Source organism: Mesoplodon mirus, assembly GCF_964341445.2.
Source record: "Mesoplodon mirus genome assembly, chromosome: 16".
Classification (NCBI taxonomy): Eukaryota; Metazoa; Chordata; class Mammalia; order Artiodactyla; family Ziphiidae; genus Mesoplodon; species Mesoplodon mirus.
In genome coordinates, this window is record NC_138992.1 from 51149172 (window position 1) to 51158426 (window position 9255).

The 9255-nt window shown below is 37.0% G+C and overlaps 1 pseudogene across 1 annotated transcript; it reads right to left on the minus strand.

Moving 5' to 3' along the window:
* Positions 1 to 5516: 5516 nt before the first annotated feature.
* LOC309792000 (solute carrier family 7 member 13-like) lies at positions 5517 to 8488 on the minus strand (annotated as a pseudogene). Its single transcript has 3 exons — positions 7811 to 8488; positions 7188 to 7198; positions 5517 to 5805 (listed from the first exon to the last, which is right to left on the minus strand). The product of its transcript is annotated as a solute carrier family 7 member 13-like (transcript).
* Between the last annotated feature and the right edge of the window lie 767 nt (positions 8489 to 9255).

Consider the following 9255-nt stretch of genomic DNA (forward strand, 5'->3'; position numbering starts at 1 on the left):
AAAATATGAGATAATAAAGGCTTGCTTTTAATCACTAAATTTTAAATCACTAAATTTTGAGGGTAGTTTATTATACAGTAATAAATAAGTAATATACCTAGCATTGTTACACTAGCAACCTCAATAAAGCCAGTGCAAAGGGGATGGGATCTGGTGAGTGCAATGTAGTAGTGGGTAAGGGAAGGCATAAATTAGAGGTCTCATAGGTGTCCAGGAAGTATCTCTGGACTCAACAGGAGGATTTAGTTTAGTTCCTCCTAGCTGGTGAATTGAAGATACTAGTGGACACATTCCTCTTCTTATTTCTAATGCCTCAGGAACTGGGCAGGACAAAGTGTTGTCATTCTCAGCAGTTAGTGACTCCCTGTCAAGCCTCTTTTAACTTAAGATGACTATGCTTGGAACCTGACCAGGGAAATGATGGGCCATGCTGTATTATGCTCAAGTAAATTAGTTTTGTCCAACTCTGGTGTTCGTGTCCACTTGAAGTTACAGAATTAATATAGTACTAATCTCCGTGCATTTTTCCTTATTCTGTGGATTCTCCACAAAGAAATTAAGGCATATATTAATATTTCATGTGTCTCTATGCTAAGAAGTTTCCAGGAATTATTTCATTTAATCTGTACTCAAATAGATTTATGGTTATCCTTATTTTATCTATTTATTTTTTTTGGCCACACCCTATGGCTTGTGGGATCTTAGTTCCGCAACAGGGATTGAACCAGTGTCCCCTGCAGTGGAAGCATGGAGTCCTAACCACTGGACCACCAGGGAGTTCCCTATCCTCATTGTAGAGATGAGTAAAGAGGCTCAGAGAACTTTAATAACTTGTCAAATATCCACATGCCAAGTTAGAGTCAAGATTTGAAACTAGGTCTTTTGATTCTAAATTTCATGCTCTAAACCACTGCTCTTCACTGCATTCCCATAGTAACTAAATACCTTCTCCCTGGAAGTGGCAAGATGAAAAGTTAATATACATCATTTTACCTGATTTTCTTTCAGATTTTAAAATTATTTTGTGTACAAATGAATTTTTGCAAAATGATTTCCGTTCTGTCCAAACCATTAGGCTACTTTATTTTCTCCCTACATGTTAGAAATATGGGTCAAATGGTCATAGACATCTCAGCTAAAGCCAGATGGATAATTTTTGAATCATCTCTCCTGTATATAGAACATTTTTTCTCTTGATCTTTATTTAGTATCTCAGAAAAATTAACCTTCTAAGTGTTCATGTTTATAATGTCCTTACTAAGTTTTACATAGACTTTTTAGATGCCTGATTTCATCTTGAGAGTCTCTGGTTAATAATCAGCATAATAGTTACATAGCATAATAACTTGAGGTGATTGAATGCTAAAAGTGGCAGTAGTACTCATTCCTTTTGTTTGTCTGTGCCTTGATTGTTGGTTGGAAGTAGAGATAAAGGGACTGGCTTTAAATTTCTGCTGAACATATTTTGTATTTGCTTCAATATGGATGATTGTGAAGGGAATTCTAGAATCCTCAGAGGCTTTGGACTTATTTATCTGGTCCCTGCTCCCACTTTTTCTTCTATAAATGTATACGCATTCAGAGTATTGAGGGCCTTTCTCTGGATTAGAATCCTGGTACCATATCTGGTATAAGGACATCTATTCATAGGATGTTAAGAGTCTGGGGACCCTCGTGTACCCACAGCACTGTATCTGTAAACTCCTTTGACCCTGCACTGTAGCTTGTGTTATTAGTAGCTTTGACTTGTGCACCTTGAGGTGCATAAATGTGGACCAATTTTCCCAGTAAAATGGCCAAATGTGATATACAGGGTTTGAGAGGCATTCCCTTTGGAGTCCAGGACAGGACACTTGACAAGTAGGGTTGGCCAGTTACATGGTGGTTTTAGAACTTTAGAACTGAAGCTCTGGAACAGCAAGTCTTCCATGCAATGGAAACCTGGGAATTATGAGGCTGCTTGTAGTATGTGGAGCATCCAGAGCAGTTCATTACTGCTGGGCTCCTGCACTCGAAAATGGTTTGTTTTAAAATCAAAACCACAATGAGGTATCACCTCACACCTATCACAATGGCTATGATCAAAAAGACAAGAAATAATAAATGTTAGTGAGGATGGAATCCTCAGTGACTATTATACTTAGAAATAGATATCCAGAAATTCTAGAAAGACCACAGTAAGTGAATTCCTCATTTGTGCTGTGGGACTACAAATGTCACTTATGAATGGGAGATTGAGGTCATGATTACTGTTTTCGCATTGTTTTCATACCTACCCTTTGGCTGGGGGCTTTAACTTGCCCTGATTGAAGATGACTGTGGATACTACTCTATGGAATGGATGGGCTGGCTCTTTGCAGGTAGGATGAAAGATTTTGATCAGAGAAGGACATTTCACAAAACTGGGAAGTGCCTCCTTAAAGGCAGTTTAAAGGAAAATTTAAAGGGAAAATCCTTTTTTTTTGAACATTTAATTCCATATCAACCCTAAACATCTTTTTCTTTTTAATAAAAAATGAGATATGGGGGTGAGGAGCAATAAACTAGCTGTATTTGGGACTAAGTTTTTAAAATAAATTTATTTACTTATTTATATTTTACTTTTGGCTGCATTGGGTCTTTGGTGCCGCACGCCGGCTTTCTCTAGTTGTGGTGAGTGGGGGCTGCTCTTCGCTGTGGTATGTGGGCTTCTCGTTGTGGTGGCTTCTCTTGTTGCAGAGCACGGGCTCCAGATGCGTGGGCTTCAGTAGTTGCGGCTTGTGGGCTCTAGAGCACAGGCTCAGTAGTTGTGGCTCATGGGCTCTAGAACACGGGCTCAGTAGTTGTGGCTCATGGGCTCTAGAACACGGGCTCAGTAGTTGTGGCGCAGGGGCTCAGCTGCTCCACGGCATGTGGGATCTTCCCAGGCCAGGGCTCGGGCCCGTGTCACCTGCATTGGCAGGCAGATTCTCAACCACTGTGCCACCAGGGAAGTCCTGGGACTAATTTGTATTTGTTCATGTCTGCTGGATTGACACCTTAACTGCCAAGCTCAGAGTCTTTCTACACAGTTGAATGAGCTCTACCCTTTTCCAACCTCTCTGCAGAAATGTGAGGTGGCAGGCCATCAGGTCTCTCTCCTAGAGTGGCACCCTTGGTGCACCAGCCCACTTGTCCTCTGCATAGCCAAACATACCTTCCTGGGCTGTCCAGAATCTGCAAGACCACCTGTAGTCTACCAGCCTTGCGCCTGTGAACTATTTAGAGTGTGCAGAAAGTGTCATATGTGGTGTTTTCCTTTGAATTGTGTTTTACAGACCAGACTCCTTTGTTATCATTCTAAAACATCAACTTTTAAACTCAGAGACCTGTATCCTAGAGTATTTGAATCAACTTTCAAACAGAATATAGACTACATGCCCTTCAGACACCTGCTATTTGTGAATTTCTTTGCCAGACACATTTTATCGAAAACCTCACTGAGACAAAATTTGAAAAGAAGAGTTGGGCTGTGATTTATTAATCATTCACTAGGTCATCACAAGACTCTCCATGTATTATTCCTGTAGTAAGCTAGTCCAAGTATATATGCTAGATCCAATTTTATCCTTAACTGCCCATTTTTTTTCTCAACCTAGGTTCTCTGATACCTATTTACCTTCTCTAGGATTTAATTTTCATTTTGTATTAATCGTTTCAATGTGATCACTAAAAGTGGTTTGCAATTATGTTTAGAATAGTGGTGTCAGGTCACCAGTGAGCATCATGATAAATACAAATGGGAACATTTATGTTGACACTGGTAGGGTCATATTGACAAAAGCAGTTTCAGAGAAGTCAGTCAAGGGGTGAAAGAAAATAAATATTTGAAAGAAAAAAAATAAATAGTGTAGACTCTTCTTTGGTACTATCTCTATATGGCATTCCAGCCTCAGTCACGCAAAAAAGTAGAGCTAAAATCAATAATGGAATACTTCTGAGATATTGCCAAGAACCCAAGCTGAAGCAGAATATCAGGGGAGATGCCCCCTATAGGGATGTACACCTACAGTCCATTCACTTATTCACTCATTTGTCTGTGCATTCAGACACTTATTTTATAAGATGTCTATTCTTATCCACACGCTGTCTGAGGGGGTGAGCATACAAATTTAAATAAATGAATGAAACAAAGAAAAAAGACTAAGGAACAATCCCTCCCTTAGAGGAGCTCACTGTCTTTAGGGAAAAAAGTAGGTAGACAATTAAAAGAGAGTGTGGACTATGACATAATAAGCTCAGAAGCATCAGTGCACAAAGAGGGACATCTACTTCAGTCTTGGGAGACTGAGATCTGCATGCATTATTGGGGAAGTAAGGCTTTAGTTACAGATAAGGAGAGTTAAAGCATGAAAGTTCTGGGCATTAGGTATCTTGTGCTGGTTGTGTTTTACATATGTACCATGTACATACATATACATAAGGAGTATTATTCCGGTTGAAAGAGAAAAATGCTTTCCAATTAAGTTCAAATAAAAACAAAGCAAACATGCTAAAGTGGAGGAATGGGTGACAGAAGAACCTCCTCAGTCTGTGGTGCAGCAGAAAGAGTTAAGAGTTTTAGAATAATAGGGAAGTGGGTTCAGATCCCAGCTCCACTGCTTACCAGCTCTGAAACATAACAAATTTCCCAGTTTCTGGGACTCAGTTTTGTCATCTTTAAGTAGGAACATGCAGAGGTATGATGAGGATTAAAGATACCGTATACAGAAGTATCTTACATGGGGCCTGTACATAATAATGCTTGATAAGAAGATGCTATTATTGAGAGCATCACCATCATTATTACTATTATTTTATTAACTTCTGTAAGAGGGAGGATGTTCCCTTCCCTAATCTTTTATTAGAATATCCAGAAGCTGAGGAAGTTTGGTACTGCTCATCTGCCATGGAGCTCTGTTCACATCTTGAATTACTCAAATGAAATGCAAAAACAGCTTCACTGCATCATAAAGTGCTCATTATTTTAATTCAAACAGCACAGAGTTCCCCTCAAAATAAATGACTCTGTCCATCTGTTTATTTCCCTCTGCTAAACTGATTTCCTGCTTTTCTTGGGCTGGTGAGAAACATTTCAAAGACAGCTGATGTAAACTAAGTAGGGAAGTCTCCAGTCCACATCATTGGGTTCTGGAGGGCCTCAGACAGCCTGGGTAGAAAGGCAACAGTACAATATCCAGCCTGTGTATGTCATGATGTTCACGGTCCATAGGCCCTGTCACTCTAGAGGTCCATTTTAGGGAAGGATTTGTTGGGAAGCAAATTTTCCCATTTTTGACATCGATTTTATTTTGTATGATCAAATACAATTTTATTTTATCTTTGTAATCCTTTAGATCATGACTGTCATAGAACACAATTTTAACCAAAATCTTGATGATAACACATAATTAAAAGATTTTGTGTAAAAGACAGAAAAATAAATTGTATGAAATTGATACATAAAAAGAAGAGAAAGATGTTTTTAATAAATCAATCATCTGTCAGATATGCATAATTTATTCTTTTTTGGTTGCAGTTGTAGGTGGATTTTTCTGTAAATTTCCTTCTGTTGAAATATATTCATCAACGTCATCATCAGGCAAAACGTTTAATAGTAACTGTAAAAAGCAAGTTACCTTGTTGAAACATGTAGAACCCAAATTAAAGTGAACAAAAGGCAAATAAAAGTCCGCTGAGGATAAAAAGAAGAACATAGATATTGTGCATCTTAGGAGACTTGATAATGGGTGTCAAAACCAAGAACAAAGACATGGCCATGGTTCCAAATACAAATGGCAAACATACCTGAGAACAAACATAAATTTGTATTAGAGTGGCCTTGGAGGTTATTACAAATAATAACATAAAACATTTTATCCACAGACATTTGTTTGTTACTGAGGAAGTTGGTTTTATTGATAAAAAAATAAAATATAAATAAAAAAATATTACCAGGTTTTCCTCTTTTTATATAAGAGAAAATAATCTGCTGAGAATCTCCTTGGCATATGAAATAGCAGAACTGAGGGCTTTTACTTAATAATTTTTTTTTTTTTTTTTTTTTTTTTTTTTGCGGTATGCAGGCCTCTCACTGTTGTGGTCTCTCCCGTTGCGGGGCACAGGCTCCGGACGCGCAGGTTCAGCAGCCATGGCTCACGGGCCCAGCCGCTCCGCGGCATGTGGGATCTTCCCAGACTGGGGCACGAACCCGTGTCCCCTGCATCGGCAGGCGGACTCTCAACCACTGGGCCACCAGGGAAGCCCAACATGAGCATTTTTGGACAAGAAAATAACTCCGAAAACCTGGATTCTAGGCCAGGAGGACTGGAGCAAATCTTCCCTTACCTTACGGCCATCATTGTATTCAATAGAACTACAAGTACGTGTTAATGAAGGGCTGGAATAGCTCATCTGTTAATCTGGTCACAATATTCTAGGACTTTAGGGTAGACTCTCCTGCTCTTTTCACTCCTTGGATTAAGATTCTAGACTAGTTAAACCTTAAATTAAACTTGAGTGTATATTGCCAACACCAAAATTGACATATATATTTACTTGGAAAATACAAAATTATATTATTAACTCACAGTATGCAACTCCCTCAAAATAATTCATATGTATTAAAAGGTAAAATGCAAAATAAGACCATAAAGATTTAGAGAAAGAAGCGCAGATACATATTTATCTAAACCTTGAGATGGGGAATGACTTTTCAAGTATGAAAACAATGAAAAATTAAAAGATGGATAGTTTGATACTTATAGGTATTATATAAATAACTAAATAAACATAAATAAACTCTAGTCTTTAAAACTGAAATTTTTAAAATCTTATGAACAAAATAAAAAACAAAGAAACTGGGAAAACCATTTACCTGTCTTACAAGGAAGAAACATAACTGGTCATGAACATTTGCAAAACTCTTCCCACCCATTAGAAATTGAAGAAAAATGAGTTATAACACTGAAATTTGATTTTCACAACTTTAGGTGACTAAAGAATGAACAAGGTTTGATAAAGCCAAGTCTAGTCATTTTAATTCAACTAATAGATATATTTGTAAAGCCTTTCTGGAAGGTAATTTGGCAATATTTCTCAAGACATTTCTAAATATTTGTAGGTTTCACTTAGTAATTTTACTTCAAGATTTTTTCTAATAAAGCAATGAGAAACCCACAAAGATTTACATAAAAGGATGCTGATTGGAACAATAAGTATAAAATTTTAAAGTGAAAAACTAGAAACAACTCTGGGATCCAACAATGGGAAAAAGTTTGAAAAATGGTCAAATTACATATGATAGAATACTGTGTATTCGTTTGAAAGCATTTATATTTAATAATATTTTGAATTCTCACTATGTGCTTTAGGTAAAATAAAGTTATAAGGGTATATGTGAAGTGTGACCCCCACATGTGTGTAAATACAAGATAATTGGTTACAGGTAATCTTTATTTTAATTTATATCTTCTGTATTTAAAATTTTTCTCTGATGAGGGTTGTTATAACTACGAAGTGTAGACTATTAAAATATTTGTTCAGTAAAAAAATGCAATTGTCTTGGAGTCCTTAAGCTGTGTCACTTCTATGTTTACATTTGTAAACACCTGGAAAATATTTCACTTTCCAAAGCTGGAAAGACACATTTGTAGAGAGTTTAATGCATTTCCACCCACCCACTTGATAAAAGCAAGAGAGAAACACATTATATTAAAACAATGTAATATTTCTTTCTTAGAATTAAGCTGATTAACCACTGTATGTTTATAGCGTGGTGGTGTTTTTTATAATTTAAAAATAATGACTTTACCTGCTATTCGAACAAGGACTCCCCAGCCATAATATGCATATAATCCTTGTAAGAAAGCTTCAGCAATCTGTGAGGCATCTGAAACTTCAGAATCGAAAGCTTTCTCAAACCTGGCTAGGTTCTCTTTTCTTCCTCTCACCAATAACACGATTCCAGTTAGAGATATGAAGCAGAGTACTGTCATTTTCACAACCGTACTGACAGTCTGAAACCAAGTCATCTCCTTCACTCCTCGATCATTCAGAATTCCCAAGCACCATAAAATGGCCAATGCTAAACATTTCTTTGGCATCTCAGGAACAAAACATCCAGGATAGAAAGGCTGCATTATATACCCTGCTAGTAAAAAGCCACGTGCAGTGGTTCCTGCTGGGGTACTAAATAGATTTATCCAGAGATAGAAGAAAGCAATAAAGGGTCCAAGAGATCTCTTGAGGAAATAATACTGTGCTCCACTTCTAGGGAATGTGGTCCCCAGCTCTGCGTGATTAAGGGCAGCCATCATAGACACTATGGCGCAAGCAACCCAAATAATTAGCGAGACGCCCGCATTGAGTGAAGAGTATGTTAACACCCCTTTAGGAGCAACAAATCTTCCTGCACCCATTATGATACTGAATAAAAAATCTTTCCATGGAAATACCTTATCACCCGTTGAAACTGAGTACTTTCTCCCATCTTCGTTTTCTTAAGTCTGAAACTTAAATTTAAAAGCTAACATAAATTCACAGTTTTTACCCTGTTCATACTTGTGAAAGGCTTCAGCCAATCTTCTTATAGTTAAGTGCTTTACTTTCCTCTTCCTCTCTTACTCAAATAGATTTTCTCACAGCCCTTAACATAATAAAAAAATTAACTTGTGAGTAAATTGAACTAAACTGTCTGAGATAATATTAGAGTTATGTTTTACGCGTTAAGCATTTAAAAAGTTATGCACAATTAAAGATTTTAGACACAGCTAATTGGGAATGAGATGAAAAATTCCAAGTCAGGTTTCTTCTATGGATATGTAACCTCATTAATTTTGATCCTTAAACAAGTAATTTTTAAAGTTTGTACCATAAGGAAGTTAAAGAATGACAAAAAATCCAAGGTTTGAATCACGTTTGCCACTTGTTAGCAGATCTTGGTTTGAATCACACACACATCTGCCACTTACTAGCACATCTATGTCACTCAATGACTTTCGATTTTGTTATTTTGAAAAATGGGACTGATAATCCTTTTTTCTTTAATAGAATTAAATAAGGTAATTTATTGATGAAGCAAATACTAATACAAAACTCCTGGTAGTATACCTGACATACCTTAGGGATTCATAAATGTTAGTTTCATAATTTGGTTATTTTAATTTTCACTATCTGCATTATATACAGAGTGCTTCAGCTTCTCTAAGGTCCTTTAAAAACATTTTGTAATTAGTTGCAAATTAGACTCAGTTTTTG